This window comes from Schistocerca serialis, chromosome 4, assembly GCF_023864345.2.
Source record: "Schistocerca serialis cubense isolate TAMUIC-IGC-003099 chromosome 4, iqSchSeri2.2, whole genome shotgun sequence".
NCBI lineage: Eukaryota > Metazoa > Arthropoda > Insecta > Orthoptera > Acrididae > Schistocerca > Schistocerca serialis.
The window spans coordinates 896,003,681-896,026,184 of record NC_064641.1 but is presented as its reverse complement, the minus strand read 5'-3'; positions in this window follow the sequence as shown (position 1 = coordinate 896,026,184).

The window sequence follows — 22,504 nt, the reverse complement described above, 5'->3', positions numbered from 1 at the left end:
GAACCTCATATTAGAATATAGATAAAATTTTCTTGTAACTGTGCTTTTATGACTTTTATTTGTTTCATGTCTTTGTAAGCAGGCTCGTATATATTTTGTAAACCTGTTAAAACCAATATTGGGCGGCATCAGACATACTAGAAAGCGGAAATACGAGCGAAAGGATGCTCTGTAAGTTGTCCAATGTACCTCAGATACGTGGAGTTGCCACCCAGTGGCTAAAAAATAGTGCTGTGCGACGATTCAAGTTCGGAATCGCCAAGTGATTCATCATTTGCAATGCAGAAAGTTTAACGAATCTACAGTGCTAAATTGAATAAGCGGACCATCGGCGGGGGTTCCAGTCCTCCCTCGGGCATCGGTGTGTGTGTTTGTCCTTAGGATAATTTAGGTTAAGTAGTGTGTAAGCTTAGGGACTGATGGCCTTAGTCGGCCGGTGTGGCCGTGCGGTTCTAGGCGCTTCAGTCTGGAACCGCGTGACCGCTACGGTCGCAGGTTCGAATCCTGCCTCGGGCATGGATATGTGTGATGTCCTTGGGTTATTTAGGTTTAATTAGTTCTAAGTTCTAGGGGACTGATGACCTCAGAAGTTAAGTCGCATAGTGCTCAGAGCCATTTGAACCATTTTGATGACCTTAGCAGTTAAGTCCCATAAGATTTCACACACAATTGAACATTTTTGGACCTGTTTCACATACTGTGCTAATGGAAAGGTGAACACTCACCAAAATGTCGACGACGATTTCGTGCAGATATAGCTTGTCCAGCAGGATCCTTCAGCCTCAGGATGCAGTGGACACCATCCTAGCTTAGGGAATCTGTTGGCAGGTGTAAATAGTTACCCTGGGTGGACGCTACGAACTGTTCACAATCTATCACGCGTGCGTGGTGGGGGAAACAATAGCCGCTAGTAACTTTTTCAAACAATGGATCAGGCCGACGACTCAACGACAATAGAAAAACAAAGGACAGAGAAGTTGCAAATTTTTGTTGCAAACTAAAGGAGAGACATGAAGTTTTTATAAATGTAAATACGGTAAAGAAAGATAAATATTTAAATGGGGAAAAAGACTACTTTACATAAACAAAATTTGTAACATTTTCCTTATATATATAAAGTAATTGATTTATTTGTAACTTTGATAGATGAAATATAAGGAATTTGATAAAAACTAGGTACCCACATAGCTGACACACATTAGTCAAATGATATATTAAAGAAAATAGAAAATATGCCAATAGCTGAACGGTCAAAATAAAGATTACTGACCCTCCGGCCATGAAAGCAGACGAATGCACCTTATCCCTCTGAGTAAAAGAGTGTAAAATGTATATATTTGCATAAATCAATAAGAAAATAAAATTATGTACTGTGTGCTACGTATGTAGGTGGTAGGTGTAATGGCATTTGCTAGTTGTTTCCAAAGAGGTATACGTAAGACAAAGAGAAGAAGCGATGCGTTGCAGCAGAGTTGCTGTTAGATGAGAGAGATGTGACTGTCACTTTTTTTGAAGTTGGCAGAAAGAGAGGAGTCAGTGACGTGTCTTGCTGAAGAAAGGACGCGAACATTTTATCGCTCCTCCTATTGTAACAGCTCTGTTAATAATGTTGGATTTTCGGTTAATATAAATGACGTCAATTAAAATACAGTCCCTGTCTATTCCTATGACAAACAGTTCCCCTCACCGCATCGAAATATGACTTCCTTTCTTTAGGCGACACAGTCAACATTAGCAACTTCTGCGGCAGCTGTATTCAGGACGCCCATCGCAGCAGAAAGAAGAGGTAAAGTAAGATTCAAACTGGGGAGAAAATACAACTACGAACATTTACTACTAAATTTCCTAGAAAGTTTATTTCAGATATGCTTCACTGTGCCTGTTCGGCAGCCGGTGTAAAAGCATATCATTAACTTCCATTTACGACTTCACAGTTAAAAGTCGTAAACCCCTTCCAATTCGATTCCAATTCGAAAACACTAATTCATTATCCAGCCAGTAGTAAAAAATAGAATATAATGCACTGGCGACCGAAAAGAGACCAAATGCCGCAATCTTCGAATCGTAAATAAAAAGTTATGTATAGACACTTTTCGCAACCAAAGCAGTGCATGCATTCAGTCTAATGGGCATGCAGGGTCATACTGACAAATTTGCTCATACTTCCAACTCATATGTTAATTTCACTCGATTTCATATAATCACTGCAGTAATATCACTTACCCTCTCAACCAGAGAAAATTTCCTTTCGTTCTTCTCTTCTGGGTGCTTCACTTTTTTTCCAGGCAGTGAATAACTATAAACTCTCTGAACGTGATAATTTTGCGAAATGGAAGGTGTCAAGGTATTTTGAACACGAGGAACTCAGGAAATACATATGGAGTACCAAGGCTAATCTCAGGAAAGAAGGCAAGACAAGCTTATTTAATTATTATATACAATCAATTACACGCACGAAAAAGACACACAGACAGCCACGAATGTCTGGAAGAAACTGGAACAAGCTTTCGATTATGATGGTTTAAACAAACGAGTGTTACCGCTACTGTAGTATAATTTAAAATTGTTGAAGACAGTGCGAACAAACTCATGTCAGGTTCTAATAAATTAAGAAATATTGAAGTTGGTGTTAATGATATAAGCAGTTTGTCTGTAACATAAAAGAGCTTATTATAATCGGAACTGAAAGCTCCAAAATAACAATATACGAGGGTTATTCCAAAAGTAAGGTCCGGTTATAAAAAAAAATCAAAACTAAAATGTTTTTTCAAAACAATTGTTTTATTTACATTCCTTACATCTTTATCTATTTTTCTACATAACTTCCATACTTATTTAAACATTTGTCACATCGTTCAACAAGCTTTTGAATGCCCATGTTATAGAAATCGGCCGCCTGTGACGATAACCAGTCCTTAACTGCTTCTTTCACTTCATCATCTGTGTCGAAACGCTTGCCGCCGAGAAACTCCTTTAAGTAACGGAACAGGTGGAAATCACTTGGCGCCAGGTCCGGACTGTAAGGAGGATGGTCCATCTGTTCCCATCCAAATTTCTTGATCAGAGCTTGCGTTTCATTTGCAGTATGGGGTCTGGCATTGTCATGCGACAACAAGATTCCAGACGACAAAAGACCACGTCGCTTATTCTGGATTGCACGTCGAAGTTTAGTCAGGGTAGCGCAGTAGGCGGCTTTATTAATCGTTGTTCCTCTCTCCATAAAGTCGACTAACAATACTCCATGTCTATCCCAGAACACAGTCGCCATAACCTTACGTGTTGAGATTGTCTGCTTTGCCTTGACCTTGACTGGCGATGACGTGTGACGCCATTGCATTGACTGACGTTTAGACTCTGGAGTGATGTGAGAAACCCATGTCTCATCCCCTGTGACAACATTGTCTAAAAGACTGTCACCTTCCTTATGATATCGCTCCAAAAAATCAAGAGCAAAAGCCATTCTTTTCATTCGTTGGGGCTCAGTAAGCAGCCTGGGAACCCAACGGGCACACAATTTGTGAAACTTCAAATGTTCAGACACAATTCTGTACAAAGTTGTTCTACTCACATTCGGAAAATGCATGTCTACGTCTGTAATAGTGAATCGGCGATCTTCACGAATTTTTTTGCCAACCGCATTGACCAAATCGTCTGAAATCACTGATGGTCGGCCACACCGTGGTTCATCGTGCACATTATCCCGTCCTTCATTAAAAGCTCGCACCCACTTGCGCACTTTACTGTCGCTCATTATGTTAGGACCGTACACTTCAGTAATTTGCCGATGGATTTCCGCCGCTGAATTGTTTCTTGCAGACAAAAACCGTATCACTGCCCTTACTTCACAATCGGCGGGCTGATCAATTGTCTTAAACATTGTAAAGTGACACTGTGAACTACACTCAGCAACAGTAACAAAGCGAATGGCGGCGTTTGACGCGCAAGGCTTGCCGGGAGTCGGCGCGCATGCGTGTTTTGTCATTGGCGCCAAATTTCAATAGTTACGGCGAATCGGACCTTACTTTTGGAATAACCCTCGTATATAGATTTTTTTAAAAAATAAAAGTGAACTATGGACCAGGACGTACTAGAGACAATGAAGAAGAAAATTACTCAGCAAAACATCATCGTCACGAAAGCAGATAAAGGCAGTACACTTGTTCTCATGGAGAAATGTGATTACATTGAGAATGTGAAACAATCCCTCACGCCCAGTTCTTTCCATATTCTCACCAAAACCCCATCAAAACATTTAGCCATGAAATTAAAACGTAACCACGACCAACAAAGGCATACTGCCTGAATATGAAGCAAACTATTGGATCAACATGAATCCAGGAGCTCCTAAGCTGTGTGGACATTCCAACCTACATAAGGAACGCCGACCTGTGCGACCTGCTGTGCCTAAACACACAGCTCCAAACTACAAAACTGCTCAAGAATTGCACCTCTGCGCCAAAACCATAATAAAATTTAAATCCAAGTTTGAAACTGTAAATTGTTAACAAAATTAAAGACCTCCTTATCCCAAGCAGAGCAGAACGTGGAGACCGTGCGAAACAAAGTTGTCATTCGGCCCCTTGCGACCAGTCGAGTCGTCGGGTACAACGTGGTTTAACCAGTTGTGCACAGAGTTACGCCAGTGAGGCGGCGCACCATCTTGCTGCCACATGAAGTTCTGTGGTTCAGTTTCTGCCAGCTGAGGAAAGAGCCATAGTTCTAGCTCTACCGCATCATGATAGGAAGCACCAGTTACAGTTGCTGCACCGAAAACGAAAGGCCGTAAACTTCCCGCCGGGATACGGCGTAAAAAGCATTCAAATTAGGGGAGACTGGTTACAACTGCACCTTGAGGGGGATTTACTGATCCCTGGATGGGCAGATTATGTATACTCACACTGCAGTCGAGGTGAAATGTCGATTCATCACGACACGATCCAGAAAGTGATCATCGTCATGCAGCAACATTTCGTTTGAAAAGCTGGCACCCAAAACCGAAGCTTGTAACAATTGCGTCACTCTTTCATTTGATGTATTATTTAAAATTGTAAGTTGATTGTAACAAATGTTACAAAACCTTAAAATCCCTATGTTCATTTTGAAACACTCGATACACTGTAGAAAGGAAGCAACGTGTTCCGACATTGCAAGTGAGAACAGCGACCTCACGACAAACACAAACTGATTGTTTTAGCAGTTTTTTTACGTAACGTTTCAGGCACAGCCAGAGATGGTAAGACATGTTTCCAACAACGAAGCAAAGCCAAAGCTGATGGTACGCTGCCCGAGGTCCGGAAAAGAAACATTACTAAGTACTCGCATGCTTCCCATGTCTCTAATGTTGGCGGGAAGTATTCTTCATTCTGGCCCTGAAAACAATGTTATTTGTTGGCATGTATACTTCCACGGTCCTAATAGCTATACTTCCCAACAAACAGAAACTGCAGGTGGTGAAACGGGCTACCGCTAGATTCAACGAGCCTACAAAAGTGGTACGGCGTTTTCTCATGAATGCAGTACAGAAATACACTTACTGATAAGTAAATTGACCATTGCCCGTGGAAGGGTTATGTTAATAATTGGTTTACGTATGTAGAAGATGTACTTTGTCCACGGAATGGCACCAGCAGACAATACTAAAAACTCCTGGAAGATGTAAACTCAAAGTAAAAAAGAAAATACTCTTCACCGTGGAGCATGATGAAACATCAACGAAATTCTTGGATCTTAACACAGACAACAGCACAAATAGACATTGGACAGTACCTCTCCAATTTTCTTAGCAAGCACGGAAATAAGAATTACAACATTCACAAGATGTTCAAACAGACATGGCTTCAAAATTTACAGATTACCACAACGGCAGGCACTGTAATACCTTCTTGTTCGTGATAACCAATAATGGACAGAAATTATGCATTTCTTTCCATGCTACTCGTACATCGCCTCATCCATACCAATGTCAAGACGTTATTTCCAAATAGAACTATACACAAATAAATTTATTGCACCCAGCAAGGTTATAATACTGACATAGTTGACAATATTCCACAAAAAAAGAAGAAAAAGCTTGTTCTACTTTTATGTCTCGTCTATAGTAACAATCATAACTAAAGGTCAACTGCTCTGTTATACCACATTCAGGAAAGTTATCCAACTAATTAACCAGATTCTCAAGTCTTGCAAAATGATGTTAATCATTTTAATGTAAGAGGCACCCCAGCTCATATTTTACTTAACGAGAAGAATAAAACAGATTTATTAAGTAATATTGGTTTTTATAAAATCAGTTGCATTGATCCAACACACAGGGGTATAGCAATTAGACTGACTGGGCATGAACGTAGCTGCAAATTACACTACTTAGAATGCACATTTTCTGCACACACGCTGGCGAAAGGTCACAGATACAACAGAATTATTCTTTTAGAGGATAATGTGGAAAATGCTAGAAACTATTGCTTTTCAGTACTTTATTTCCTGTAATAGGAATATGTTGCCCTTAGAAAAACTATATCTGCACAGCTTTGCAATTTATCAGGAAGCCCTGTGGGTTAATATGTTTGCCTTATTTACATGTATTATCTTTGCTACTGAAACCATTTAATAACAGAATAAAAATCCTGTTTCCTATTCGCAGACTTGTGGTGATTAGCAAAACTCATACACTACATAACCTCTCAACAATAACGCTATTGAACACCTGAGTGTCACTGTAGAATTATCATAGGGCCTTTATGTATAAAATTATTGACAACCTTGATTATAACAGTTTCTCTTGGCATTGGCATTGGCATTAACACGACGATCCCTGTTTGTAATCAAATAAGGTATATGATTTCTGGAAATACACTATGACATGCAATGTAACTGCTTTCGTAAGGGAAATAACAGTACCGGTACGTTACCTATTAACAGCGTACTTGGTACGACTTTTCACAGCGTAAATTGTAATTTTGTTATAATATACTAATGCAGATCCGTGTGTGTTTACTGCAACCTCACTTGGCAGTGGCTACAAAGTCGAAATTGCCGTAGCCTACTCAGAAGGAATAAAATAACAGTCGAATAGGGAAGGGATTATCTGCATGACTCTGACTTTTAATAATAAAAAACAATTCTAGAGTATTGGCCAAGTGTGTAGGACCGAACGTTCACCCAGAAGGGCAGCATTAATGGGCTAACATTCGTGTGATACACAGGAGACAGTAAGAAAACTGAACTGGTAGGCGATTGACGTAGACGTACGGCGCTGATGGCAGCACAGACTGATACAATGAGAATGTTTGCAAATCAGTGGAAACTTTTAAAAAGCTGCACAAGTTGCCATGGTCTTCTCCATTCCAAAATGAAATCTTACTTAGTTAGTAGCTAGTGGTAAACTTCGTAATTAAACAGTGTTATTTAAGTAATTAGTTACTAAGGTGAAAATTCTTATCTCTTTCAAATAGTTACTAAATAAAATTATATATAAAAAATATTGTATCCAATAAAAATGACAGTTGCTTCACTTTCGAGGTAGGAGAGCTGAATATATAAGTTATCACTCAATAAATATATAACTGCATGTAAAACGCAGGGTGAGTGGGGAATTAATAATACTTCTCTATAAGCATTTCTTCCAGTACTCAAATATGCTGTACCTATACAAACAGATCAATAACACCAAATCGTCATAAAAAATTCAAAATACTCAACGAACATATTCTGCTTGCTGCTTATTATGCCTTACGTGAATCAGAATCAGAGCAAATTGAAAAATACTTAGTACAGCACGCTGGTCAACAGATTATTTATCACGCATAGTTATTAATGTAACTAAAGTCAGACATGCGAGGACACAAAACAGAAATTTACTGCAAGCTTCCCAGTGTTAACACTTTGCCTGAAGAACTATATATGTTATTAACAAGTTGGTACCTGGTTTGGTCTGCACTGAGTGACGCACCACACAAATTTCTCACGTAAGCTCATTCAACAGACTTTCAATATTGCATTTGTGCCTTTGTGTTATGCACGGGTTTACTGGGTGTACTAATAATTAGCACAGATTAGTGGTGGAATTCAGGCTAGTCATGAAACAGTGAGACTCATAGATGGTCGAACTGTTACATGTAGGCAAGAACACATTAGTCGCGCACAAAATTAAATTCTTATACAATATTTTAATGAATACTTTGAAGTATTAGAGAGACCAAATGCAGTGTAAAATAGAAATTACTTATCTTCTCTTTGGGGCCATGCGTGGCATACGAAATGCACAACGTATTACTAGTCACTATAAATCTCGCCACAGCTAGAGAAACTTCAGACCGACGCTCAGAAATTCTTCAGTAGCCCATGTCAGATACTTTTCGTCCTCTGCAATATATTATGTGCAACAATCCAGCTTGCTTCCAACAGCATTGTTCTAACGTAATTTGGGCGCTGCCTCATAATATACGTACGCTCTCGCTCACAGTTCAATAACGACAGAGCTACAATGTCCTGTAGGAGTGCGAGATTATCTCTGAGTTTTACGTACTCTTTGACTCTATGCCGGATGATTTCCAAGAATGCGCGGAACCCGAATAATATATATGGAACGTGCGATTTTCAGTCGCTGTTGCGTTATGAACAGTGTCTTTAGCAGTCACTAAGGTAACGACAAAGCAAGAGTGTTTACTAAATTAAATAATTAAAAATACTTCACTTACTTCGTCAGCGACTTTGTTGTCATGAGCTAGACCATTTGTCATTTAAGCCACCAGAAACAATCCTCGATACATTCCCGCTGTCAGAGAAGTTCTTCTTTGGCACCTTGTCCGACTCGCGCGTTACATTGGCTTGAATGTCGGTTATATAATCAAAATGTTCACTCTTCATGTGAACTTCTACACTTTGTCGTAATGTAGTAGGTTCGTATTCATAATTCTGGGATTCATGTTTGGCGATCTGGGTGACCAAATTATGCTATCGACGTGTCGCTCATGATCTGTAAACCAATAGCGAACAGTTGTGGTCCAGTGGCATGGCACATTGTCGCCCATAGTTGTTTGGGAACATAAAGTCCACGAATGGCTGCAAATGGTGTCCAAGCAGCCGAACGTTTTCAGTCAACGATCCAATCTGTTGGACGAGACGACCCAGTTCAGCCCATGTAAACACAGTCCACACCATTATGGAGCTTGCACAGTGCCTTCTTGACAAATGGGGTCCATGACTTGGTGAGGTATGCGCCACTCTCGAATCCTACTATTAGCCCTTACAAATGGAAATTTGCATTCATCCGACCAGGTCACGCTTTTTCAGTCGTCTAGCGTCCAGCAGAGGCGCTACGAGCGATTTCCTGTTTTTAGCAAAAACACTCGTGTCTGTCTTCGGCAGCCTTAAGCCATTAACGCCAAATTTCGCGGCACTGTCCAAACGATTAGGTCCGACGTACGTCCCACATTGATTTCTGCGGCCATTTCACGCAGTGTTGCTTGTCTGTTAGCACTGACAAGTCTACGCAAACGCCGCTATTCTCGATCGTTAAGTGAAGGCCGTCGGCCAGTGCGTTGTCTGTGGTGAGAGATAATGCCTGAAACGTGCAATACTTGGCACACTCTTGATACCGTGGACCTCATAATATCGAATTCGCTGACGATTTCCGAAATGGAAAGTTTCATGCGTCTAGCTCAAATTACTACTTCGGGTTCAAAGTCTGTTAATGCCCATCGTGAGCCGAAAGTCACATCGTACACCTTTCCACATGAACCACATGAGTGCAAATGACAGCTCCACCAATGGTCTGGCCTTCCATACCCTGTGTATCGGATACTAGCGCACTCTGTATATGTGCATATGTTATCCCATGACTTCTGGAGTGTCATTGTAGAGATGTTGCTGCATTACAATCTGAGACACGAAGATGTTGACAAAATACGGTCGCATTTCCACTGTTTGACACTGAATTGACTGATGGAATGCACGTCTGTTATTTGCAGCTGTTAGTTGAAGTCGCCATTGAGGTGGTGCGCTGTCGTTTATACGCCAGGAATAAAATCAGTCTCGGAATGTTTTGTACAGACGTTGTACGTCTTTCTGAACATGCATATTGTACTTATCCCTTGGTCTCCCTCCGCAACTTTTACTTCTCATACTTCCCTCCAACACTAAACTGAAGATTCGTTGATGACTCAGAACGTGTCCTATCAACCGATCGCTTCTTTTAGTCCAGTTGTGCCATAATCTTTTTCTCCCGAATTCTGTTCAGTACCTTACTCATTAGTTGAGCGATTTACCTACCCAATCCCTAGTATTCTTCAGTAACACTTCTATTCTCTTCTTGTCAGAACTCCTTATCGCCCACATTTCACTTCCGTACAAGGCTACATTGCAGACGAGCATCACCACAACAGGCGTCCAAACACTAATATTTAAATTAGATGTTTACAAAATCCTCCTTTCGAAAATGCTTCTCTTGCTATTGCCAGTCTACATTTTATATTCTCTGCCCTTCTGCCATTAGCATTTATTTTGTTTCCGGAATAGCATAGCTCATCTGCTACTCTCTGTGTCTCATTTCCTAATCAAATTCCCTCAGCATCAATTTAATTCGACTACCTTCGATTATCCTCGTTTTACTTTTGTTGATATCCATCTCATAATCTCCTTTCAAGACACTGACAATCAGCTGAACTTCTATTTCGAATATTTTGCTGTATGAGACAGAATGGCAGTGTCATCGACAAACCTCAGAGCTTTTATTCATTCTCCATGAAAATTAATCCCCTTTCCAAATTACGCCTTGGTTTCCTTTACTAGTTGCTTTACGTACAGATTAAATAACATTGGCAATAGGCTACACTCCTACCTCATCCCCTTCTCAACCACTACTTTCCTTTCATGTCCTGTCCTGGACCTACGATGTTTCCATGCCTCTTCACGCAGCATTCTTCTCTTGCACATCACTCTGTGGGACTCAAACGTGTAAATTTTGTAGGAGAAGCCATCAAACCTATATTCAGCAAAGTGAAAGCTAAAATGTATTGCGGTGCCTCTCCTACTCCCAGTCGGCTTGTCTGATATCCTACCTCCTTTAAAAAAAGACTCACAATTAATACTGGGCGGGATTATTTGTGACCGAGAGAGTAACAGCTCTTCAGAAAATTTGCGCTATTTATTAGGTAATAGCCAATAATTTTCTCTTTTCTGTGAGACAAAATTAAATATAGGAAAAGTAAAAGCAGTAAAGACAAGAGACAAGCAAGACAGTACACATTTCTTCAATCCTTAGATCCCAGCATTTTTCTCCCTCTTATCTTGCTACAGCTTTAGATGGGACGGTTTCCTTTCTGCTACAGAATCTATTACGCCGTGAAAGTTCGTCAAACGTTTTTGCTAAATGAAACATGAAAATGTCTAATACTGAAAAATCTGTTAATACGAATAGTACCCTAGACTGGTGTGGTTTCTCGATTTAATTATGTCTATTTTGTCACTGTCTGCTAGATGAAACGAAATAGGCCTTTCTAATATTGCAACAGTTGTAACACAAACCAAAAAGGCGAGACTTTTGGCACAAATGGTCTACCTCATTTACATACAGATCACGAAAGAACATAATTCACGAAGTACCAATATCCAATGCCTATTAGGCCTACTACAAACAAAAAGTTTTATGTTAGGAAATAGCTTCAAATTTCGGTCGTACGCTACAGTTTCTCAAGCATGAATCGAAAAGTAGTAGTAGTACGAAATGTTTTTGTATAAATTTTTTAATCATCATATTCTTGCTTATAATTTGTGTGACGTCCCCGGTTCTTCTCCTTTGTAGTTTTAACAAATAATCTTGTAGTTACTAATTCTGTAATTATTCCTGCCAGTGTCGAAACCTACTCTTCAGTTAACATCGCTAACACTGCCAGTGTCACCGGTACAGTTCTCCCGCGCTTATTCTCCGGTTAGGCGTTATTACGAATTCTTGCAATGCGCTTTCCGCGCTATTCCGAGAATAGAACTTAAACGGCTGCTAACTGGGGACTGTACAACTGACCCTAGTAATGTAGCAAAGTGGCAAAAATTTCTGTCAAGATTGTATTTTCTTGGATACACCGAGAAGATAATATGTAACCTTTCTTACCTGTTATTCCTGTTAGTCGTTTATTTGCACCTTGGTAGTCTGAACCCACGGATTTTGCTGTAAATTATAGCAACGCTTATCATTCGCAATCCAATCAACCACATAAACAAACACCGATTGGCATTCACCCTTTCGGTTCTATTAGGCTCAGCTCGTTATAAATGGTTCAAACGGCTCTGAGCACTATGGAACCTAACTGCTGAGGTTCTCACTCCCCAAGAACTTAGAACTACTTAAACCTAACTAACCTAAGGAATTCACACACATCCATGCCCGAGGCAGGATTCGAACCTGCGACCGCAGCGGTCGCGCGGTTCTAGGCGTTAGAGACTGTAGCGTCTAGAACCGCTCGGCCACCCCGGCCGGCTCAGCTCGTATAGCCCCGTCCCCTTTTGTCTGCGGGGAAATCTTTTACTTCTTGATGCGACGGGGATTCCCCTGGCAGAGACGTCACGTACACCACGCACACATTCAAAAAGGAGCTTACGATTCGTTCAGAAATCAAGTTATAAAGTGTTCAAAAATGTTCAAAGGCCAACAGGTATGCGCTTCAAAATCACATGAAGAGCCGACAGTATGTATGCTGCGTAGTTGGCGCTTTGTGAAACAAGGTTTATTTCTTCAATATGAATTTGGCACCCCTTGAAACTGCCGTCAGGGGCAGATTATCTGGAGCCGCCCCCCCCCCCCCCCCCCCCCCCGTCACCGCCTCCCCAACGTCCGGGCTTGAGTCACAACTACGCAGAACACTGTTCTGGCCACTACTGACCCTATCAACGTAATGAGGACATCACACAGGTGGTTTTAGTGGTCAAATACAACAACGCGATCTGCAGGCCTCGCACGCACCTGCGTTCATTGTCAAGCATGCATTTATCGCCGTATTCCCATATGTTTGGGCAACCTCTGTGCATTTCTCCTCGTCTGTAAACAATTTGTGTCAATAATTTGCAAGCATGAGTTTTTAAACTTATAGGACTTTAATATTCACACCTGTCAGTACGTGCTGGAATTACTACGTTCTTCTCGCCTGCTCCGCAGGCTGTGGTCTCGACAGATGCAGACAGAGAGCGGTGCCTGCAGAATGTCCACGAGGCGGCTGACAAGGCGGCCACAGGAGCCACCTGACGCGATTTTAATTGGCGCGCGGGCCGGCGGGCGGGTGAGTGGCGTGTGAGAGGCTGCAGGCGCGGTGCCGCGTCGCGTCGCACGCCGGCTGGACGTGTCCCGCGGGGTGGCCTTTGTCTGGCAAATTGCGAAAGACAAAGCGCAGCCCAGCGGAGCACCGGCGCGCCATTTTAAAATTAGAGCGGACTTTTGGGAGCGGTGGCAGCGGCCGCGGCGCGAAAGCTAAAATTGACCGCCCCCAAAACACATACCAGCTGTTTTCCGCCACAGTCAGTAAGGCGTCTGGTCGCCACTCCCAAAGTTCCCTAAATTTAACCGCGGACCACATGGCCGCCCCGCGCACTCCCGCCTGCTTTATGGGGGTCTGCGTAAACGCAGCTCTACCGCCGGCCGCCGCTGGCCCGTCATGGCTCCGACCGATCCGCGCGCGCCTTCCACTACGGGTTTTCAAACTGGCGCTGCTTGGAACATCATCGGTAATGAAACTAGCACTCGGATTTCAGGAAGCGGAGGCTATGTCGAAAGTCTCAGATACCGACCTGAAAAGAATTTTTGTCGGTTCCGGAAATTTTGAGTTACTGTGTCGTCCAGGTATCACATACGAACAAATCTGACTCCGTACACGAATTCGCTAACGCACGCGGTTTCGAATCCTGGCAGTGGAAGAAACGTGCCCTCCAGGACTTGCCTGCGAAGGGGAGGAATGGGTAACGTTCCTTACAAGGGAAAATTTCCATCGTACCCACCTCAGATTTAGTCGTAAGTTAGCCCAGTGGATAGGCTGAACTCAGAGCAAGCATGAAAACAGGAAGAAGGTGAACTGAACTGTGGAAAAAGAAGCAAAATAGAAATACACTACTGGCCATTAAAATTGCTACACCACGAAGATGACGTGCTACAGACGCGAAATTTAACCGACAGGAAGAACCTGTGATATGCAAATGATTAGCTTTTCAGAGCATTCAAAGAAGGTTGGCGCCGGTGCCGACACCTACAACGTGCTGACACGAGAAAAGTTTCCAACCGATTTCTCGTACACAAACAGCAGTTGACTGGCGTTGCCTGGCCAAACGTTGTTGTGATGCCTCGTGTAAGGAGGAGAAATGCGTATCATCACGTTTCCGACATTGATAAAGGTCGGATTGTAGCCTATCGCGATTGCGGTTTATCGTATGGCGACATTGCTGCTCGCGTTGGTCGAGGTCCAATGACTGTTAGCAGAATATGGAATCGGTGGGTTCAGGAGAGAAATACGGAACGCCGTGCTGGATCCCAACGGCCTCGTATCACTAGCAGTCGAGCATCTTATCCGCATGGCTGTAACGGATCGTGCAGCCACGTCTCGATCTCTGAGTCAACAGATGGGGACGTTTGCAAGACAACAACCATCTGCACGAACAGTTCGACGACGTTTGCAGCAGCATGGACTATCAGCTCGGAGACCATGGCTGCGGTTACCCTTGACGCTGCATCACAGACAGGAGCGCCTCAACGACGAACCTGGGTGCACGAATGGCAAAACGTCATTTTTTCGGATGAATCCAGGTTCTGTTTACTGCATCATGATGATCACATCCGTGTTTGGCGACATCGCGGTGAAAGCACATTGGAAGCGTGTATTCGTCATCGCCATATTGGTGTATCACCCGGCGTTATGGTATGGGGTAGCATTGGTTACACGTGTCGGTCACCTCTTCTTCGCATTGACAGCTTTTTGAAACAGTGGACGTTACATTTCAGATGTTTTACGACCCGTGTCTCTACCCTTCATTCGATCCCTGCGAAACCCTACATTTCAGCAGGATAATGCACGACCGCATGTTGCAGGTCCTGCACGGGCCTTTCTCGATATAGAAAATGTTCGACTGATGCCCTGGTCAGCTTATTCTCCAGATCTCTCAGCAATTGAAAACGCTGGTCAATGGTGGCCGAGCAACTGGCTCGTCATAATACGCCAGTCACTACTCTTGATGAACTGTGGTATTGTGTTGAAGCTGCATGGGCAGCTGTAGCTGTACACGCCATCCAAGCTGTGTTTGACTCAATGCCCAGGCGTATCAAGGCCGCTATTACGGCCAGAGGTGGTTGTTCGGGGTACTGATTTCTGAGGATCTATGCACCCAAATTGCGTGAAAATGTAATCTCATGTCAGTTCTAGTATAATATATTTGTCCAATGAATACCCGTTTATCATCTGCATTTCTACTTGGTGTAGCAATTTTAATGGCCAGTAGTGTAGTAAGCGGACAAAGCTGAAGACGTGCCACATCGAGCGAATTTTATGAGCCCCCGTCGTAGTCCTGCGGTCATAGTGTTTCACTGCAAAGAGGGAGATACGTATTCTAACTTCCCTTGTAGCCATTTTTTTTTTTGGCACAAAATTATGAACTGTCCGAGTGGTCATTGATATTTCTGTTCGCTGCATTTAGGTTTGTGTTTGTGTCGTGTTGTAACGTCTGTTTGCAACAGCGAACTGTCACTTGTTTTATGCAAGTACCTCGTGTGACGACTCTCGGCAGTTTCGACTCTTGAATTCCTTTGTTGTAACATTGTTCAGACCTGTTTCAAAATGGTTCAGATGGCTCTGAGCACTATGCGAGCTCATCAGTGCCCTAGAACTTTGAACTACTTAAACCTACCCAACCTGAGGACGTCACACACATCCATGCCCGAGGCAGGATTCGAACCTGTGACCGTAGCAGCAGCGCGGTTCCGCACCGAAGCGCCTAAAACCGCTCGGTCACACCGGCCGGCTCAGACATTTGTTGTTTTCATTTATGTGGGAGGTCCTTGCATCATCTCCCCTTACCACATGACTCATGTTCCATAACCAATGTATAGTATGACAATTGCCAAGACTACAGAACAGGCATGTCCATAACCGAACGAAAAGTTCATAATTTTGTGAAAAAAATAAAAAAGTGGGGCACGATGGAGATTTGAATACGGATCTCCCGCGCTGCAGTCCAACGCCACGACCACACAGCCACGTTGCGGGGTTCTTAAAGTTTGCTCGAGGTCGCGTATCTTAAGCTTAGACTGTTTGCAGTTTGTATTTTGCTTCTTTTCTCACATTTCAGCACACATTCTTTCTGTTTTCATGCTCCATTTGCTTTCAGTTTTTGGCGAACTATCCACTAGTATCTTACAACTAAACCAGGGGGGCGGGAGTTTTCGTTGTTAGCACCACATTTTGAGGAAAATTTTCTGAGTGAGATTGCAGACCTCTTCACAGTGTGCCATGGAGTGAGGCCGTGTCACTCTGGTGATCGCAATCCGTCCGTCGGATACGGACTTAACCTGAATTGCCCCTTCGTGCTATTCGAGAGGAATAGGCTATGTTCTGGCACTCTTATCATACTCTCCCTTCTCTCATAATGTTAGAGCACGAATATGATATCACACTGTACACGCATCCCATACAGTCACTCTCACTCAAGAGATCCACTTATTTAATACTCATACACCGCTTGAAAACCACCTCTGGCCGTAGTAACGGTCTTGATACGCCTCGGCATTGAGTCGCACAGAGCTTGGATGGCGTGCACAGGTACAGCTGCCCATGCAGCTTCAACACGGTACCACAGTTCATCAAGAGTAGTGACTTACCTATTGTAACGAGCCAGTTGCTCGGCCACCATTGACCAGACGTTCTCAAATGGTGAGAGATCTGGAGAATATGCTGGCCAGGGCAGCAGTCGAACATTTTCTGTATCCAGGAAGGCCCGTACAGGACCTAAAACATGCGGTCGTGCATTATCCTGCTGAAATGTAAGGTTTCGCAGGGATCGGATGAAGGGTAGAGACACGGGTCGTAACACATCTGAAATGTAACGTCCACTGTTCAAAGTGCCTTCAATGCGAACAAGAGGTGACCGAACGTGTAACCAGTGGCACCCTATACCATCACGCCGGGTGATACGCCAGTATGGCGATGACGAATACACGCTTCCCATGTGCGTTCACCGTGATGTCGCCAAACACGGATGCGACCATCATGATGCTATAAACAGAACCTGGATTCATCCGAAAAAATGACGCTTTGCCATTCATGCACCCAGGTTCGTCGTTTAGTACGCCGTCGCAGGCGCTCCTGTCTGTGATGCAGCGTCAAGGGTAACCGCAGCCATGGTCTCCGAGCTAATAGTCCATGCTGCTACAAACGTCGTCGCACTGAACGTGCAGATGGTTGTTGTCTTGCAAACGTCCCCATCTGTTGACTCAGGGATCGAGACGTGGCTGCACGATCCGTTACAGCCATGCGGATAAGATGCCTGTCATCTCGACTGTTAGTTATACGAGGCCGTTGGGATTCAGCACGGCGTGCCGTATTACCCTCCTGAACCCACCGATTCCATATTCTGCTAACAGTCATTGGATCTCGACCAACGCGAGCAGCAATGTCGCGATACGATAAACCACAATCGCGATAGGCTACAATCCGACGTTTATCAAAGTCGGAAACGTTATGGTACGCATTTCTCCTCCTTACACGAGGCATCACAAGAACGTTTCACCAGGCAACGCCGGTCAACTGCTGTTTGTGTACGAGAAATCGGTTGGAAACTTTCCTCATGTCAGCACGTTGTAGGTGTCGCCACCGGCGCCAACCTTGTGTGAATGCTCTGAAAAGCTAATCATTTGCATATCACAGCATCTTCTTCCTGTCGGTTAACTTTCGCGTCTGTAGCACGTCATCTTCGTGGTGTAGCAATTTTAATGGTCGGTAGTGTATATTCTTACCACACGACTCATATTTCATAACCGATGTATGTACGATGGTTGCCAAGCCTACAGAAGGCGAACAGGCACGTCAATGACCGAACGGAAAGTTCATAATTTTGTGAAAAAAAGAAAAAAAATGGGGCCCGAGGGAGATTTGAATACGGATCTAGAGCGCTGCAGTCCAACGCCACGACCACACGGCCACGTCCTGTGATTCTTAAAGTTTGCTCGATGTCGCGTATCGTAAGCTTAGACTGTTTACAGTTTGTATTTTGCTCCTTTTCTCACATTTCAGCACACATTCTTTCTGCCTTCGTGCTTATTTGCGTTCAGTTTTTGGCGAATTATCCACTAGGCCATCTTACCACTAAATCTGTGGGGGGGGGGGGGGGGGGGGGGGGGAGGAGGCGGGGAGTTTTGCTTGTTAGCACCACACTTTGTACCAAATTTTCTGAATGAAATTGCAAACCTCTTCACAGTGTGCGACGCAGTGAGGCCATGTTACACTGTTGATCGTAATTCGTTCGTCGGATATGGACGTTAACCTGGATTCTATTCGAGAGTAGCAGGCTATTTTCTGGCATTCTTTTTGATACTCTCCCATCTCTCATTATGTTACAGCATGAATATGACATCACACTGTACACACATCCAATACAGTCACTCATACTCAACAGATCCACTTATTAAATACTCATACACCGCTTGAAAAAGGGGCCATTAAGCATGGAGGAAGAAACATCCATTTCGATGACGTGCCTAGAGCTGTGGTCTTCCGGCAAGCAACGGCAAACGAATATTTCTTTTATTAATCTCAGAATTCGTAATAGAATGACATTATTCTTATTCGTTTCTGCAGCAAAATAATACAATAATACAGTTTACAAAGAAAGAGTTTTTGGATGTCCTCCTGAAGGATATCGTGCCAAAATCCCGAGCTGATTCGAGTGCCCTACCGGTAATGCTCCGAACATTCTCAAGTGGGGAGAGATCCGGCGACCTTTTTGGCCAAGGCACGGCTTGGCAAGCACGAAGACAAGCAGAGTAGAAACTCTCGCCTTGTGCTGGCCGGTATTGTCTTGCTGAAATGTAAGTCCAGGACCGAATGCCACGGAGGGCAATAAAACGGGACGTAGGTTGTCGTCGACGTACCGAAGTGCTGTCAGGGCGCGGCGCATGGCAACCAAAGGGGTTCTGCAATGAAATGGAATGTACCCCAGACCATCACTCCTGGCTGTCGGGCGGCAGCCAGGTCGGTATCCCACGGCTGTCCGCAGCGCCTGTAGACAGGTCTTCGTTCTGGAAGTTCATTGACTGGAGTAGAACTGTCTTCAGTTCCCGCTTCGAACTGAGTGCCGATGACCAGCAAAGAGCTGTCTAGAGACGCCTCCGATACCAGCCTGACTGTCGTCCACCATAATGCCCAACAACCAAGAGTCACATTCTGGGGCGCCATTTCATTTCATAGCAGGGCCACCATTTACCATGAGGTACATCGGCGATATTCTACGCCCCGTGTTTTTGTTCTTCATGCCAAGACATCCTGGTCTTAGATTTCAGCAAGACAATACCCGCCCGTACACGATGAGCTTTTACTACTTGTCTTCGTGCCTGCCAAGCCCCACCCTTGACCAGCAAGGTCGCTGGATCTGTCCCCAGTTAAGAACGCTTAGAGTCTTACGGGTAGCGACCTCCAACCAGCCCGGGATTTTGTCGATCTAAAGCGCCAATTTGACAGAATTTTGCACGATATCCATCAGGAGGACATCTAACACACTGTCAATCAATACCAAGCCGAATAACTACTTGCATAAAGAACAGGACTGGCAGTTATCTCTCAATATTAGTAAGTGCAACCTACTGCGTATAACAAGGCGAAAATCCCCATTAATGTACGAGTACAAAATAAATGATGTCTTTGGAAGAGGTAACGTCAGTCAAGTATCTGGGTGTGACTATTCGAAATGATCTCAAATGGAATGATCAGATTACACAAGTAACGGGTAAGGCTAACTCTAGATTGCGGTTTATTGGTAGAATCCTGAAGTGATGCAGTCCTTCAACAAAGGAAATAGCTTACAATACGTTAGTTCGTCCAGTCTTAGAGTACTGTTCGTCTGTTGGGTCTGATTCAAGAAGATTGAGAAGGTCCAAAGAAGAGCGGCAAGATTCGTGACTGGTACATTTAGCCATAGCGAGAGCGTTACAAACCTCATAGATAGTTTGAAGTGGGGCACACTTGCAGATAGACGACGCGCTAAACAGAAGGGGCTGCTCACTGAATTCTGAAATCCAATCTTCACCGAGGATGTAGAGCATATTTGATTACCACCAACTTTCAAATCGCTTAATGATCATCTTTCAAAGATAAGGGAAATAAGAGCTCGTACGACAGTCGTTTTTCCCTCGCGAGATCCGCGAGTGGAACAGGAGGGGGTGGGGGTGGGGATATGACTTTGGCACGAATTGTGTCCTCCGCCACACACTCCTTGGTGGCTAGCGGAGTATATAAGTAGATGTAGATGTAGAGGTACACCAACGTGTCTGTTCAATAAATCATCCAGTTTTTCTGAATCTGTAATCATTTGTACATGTCCGTGACACTACCGATTTCCGTCCCAGTAGGATAATACCTTCATGCTGCGTCGCTATTGTCTTAAGAGTATATCTACAGCGGAATGACATGACAGGTCGACTATCCTTGGCTTCAGAAATAAAAGCTGTCATGCCTAACAGCAGCTAGAAATGACGATACGGGCAGCAATTGGTACCAACAGTTTCCGTAGATCAGGGCTGTTGGCGATACAAATACCCTTACAAAGTAATTCCAAACAAAATCATTTGGAAATTAATTCTAATCAAATCAATTTCATGTGACTGGGTAGTGTAGCGCTTAAAGTTGTTCGCTCTTGAAAAGCATGTCTCACGGTCTATCAGTTGCCTAAAATACCAAGACAGGGAGCAGGGAGCCATAAGTAATTAGTCTCACTCAGAAACATCTGGATCACGATATAGTGATTTTCCTTGGTAAAACGCTTAATTTTGCGTCCACTCCAGAAATGTTACCAATAGCATATGACGTCAGCTACGTAGGGCACGTAGCAGTTTTGCACGCACCGGAAGTAATAGAACAGATTTGCACGGATACTGTGCAGCGCTTCTCAGATGCAATATCTCCTAGAACGAACGAGTAGTACTTAGAAATCTGCGGAAACACAAAGAAACTGTCGTTTTGGCAGCTGACAAGTGCAACGCTGTGGTACTAACGTCACCTACGGACTGGAATAAGAAGACTTTCAATCGTTTGAATAACGTTGCCGACACATTTGTAATACTTTAATGTATGTCCGACGGAACATTGCATCGTACTTCTGAACAACACAGGCACTGTAATGTATTTATCCGCCGACATCGGGCAAGTGACTTTCAATCAAAATTCTCCCTGTATGGGACTGCATGTAATGAGCCTACGCGTCCACGTTAGAGACACATGCCTGATGACATATAGAAGTTCGGGTCTGGCCATGAGACGTGCACGGATAACCTAACGTTAAGGCGACCACTCGCAATAAGCGGGGTATGCGGGTTCGACTCCCGGTCATGCAGGAATTTTCACTGTCGTCATTTCGTTATACAGCTGATGGTTGTCAATATTGTCTTAATTTATAAGACGTCGATCCTACGAATGAAATCGAGAGGAATGACTCTTCTCAGTGAATCAGACTTCCCACGTAATATCTGTAAGAGGATTAGAATACGGGTAGCTGTGTCACCTCGAGCATATGGGCTTCGTCAGGTACAAAAGAAAGGCATTCCTAGAGGAGCCATTGGCACACCTACACACCAGCTGGCAGAATACATGAAACTAATTTTCAGTGAATTTTTGGGGAAGTTTGAACACAACTTTCCCAATTTTAGTTACTGTGTAGATCACCTCGGCCAACTGTGACTGATAATATGGTCACATCTTTACGAGTCCCACTTTCTGAATCCTTGGAAGTAACTGCGTGAAAGTCCGACTATTGCTTCACTGAACTCCTTAAGCATGACTCATGCCAACTTATTTCCCGTTCGAGTGAATGGTTCAAATGGCTCTAAGCGCTATGGGACTTAACATCTGAGGTCATCAGTCCCCTAGACTTAGAACTGCTTAAACCTAACTAGCCTAAGGACATCACACACATCCATGCCCGAGGCAGGATTCGAATCTGCGACAGTAGCAGCAGCGTGGTTCCGCACTTAAGTTCCTAGAACCGCTCGGCCACAGAGGCCGGCGTTCGAGTGAATGTATTGTGAGTAAACCGATTACATGACGATGGGTAGTGCGTTGTCAGCTGTCGTGGCGAACATACAGATGGAATACTTTGAAGCAAAATCACTAGAATCCTCCAATTTCAATCCAATTTGTAACTCTCGATACGTGTACACATTTATGTCTTTATGGAACTAAAAAATTTTAGGAGTTCCTGGAACATTTAAATTGTATCCATCATAACGTAAAACTCACTGCCTGTTAAATGAAGAACGGTCGGATCCCTGGTCACG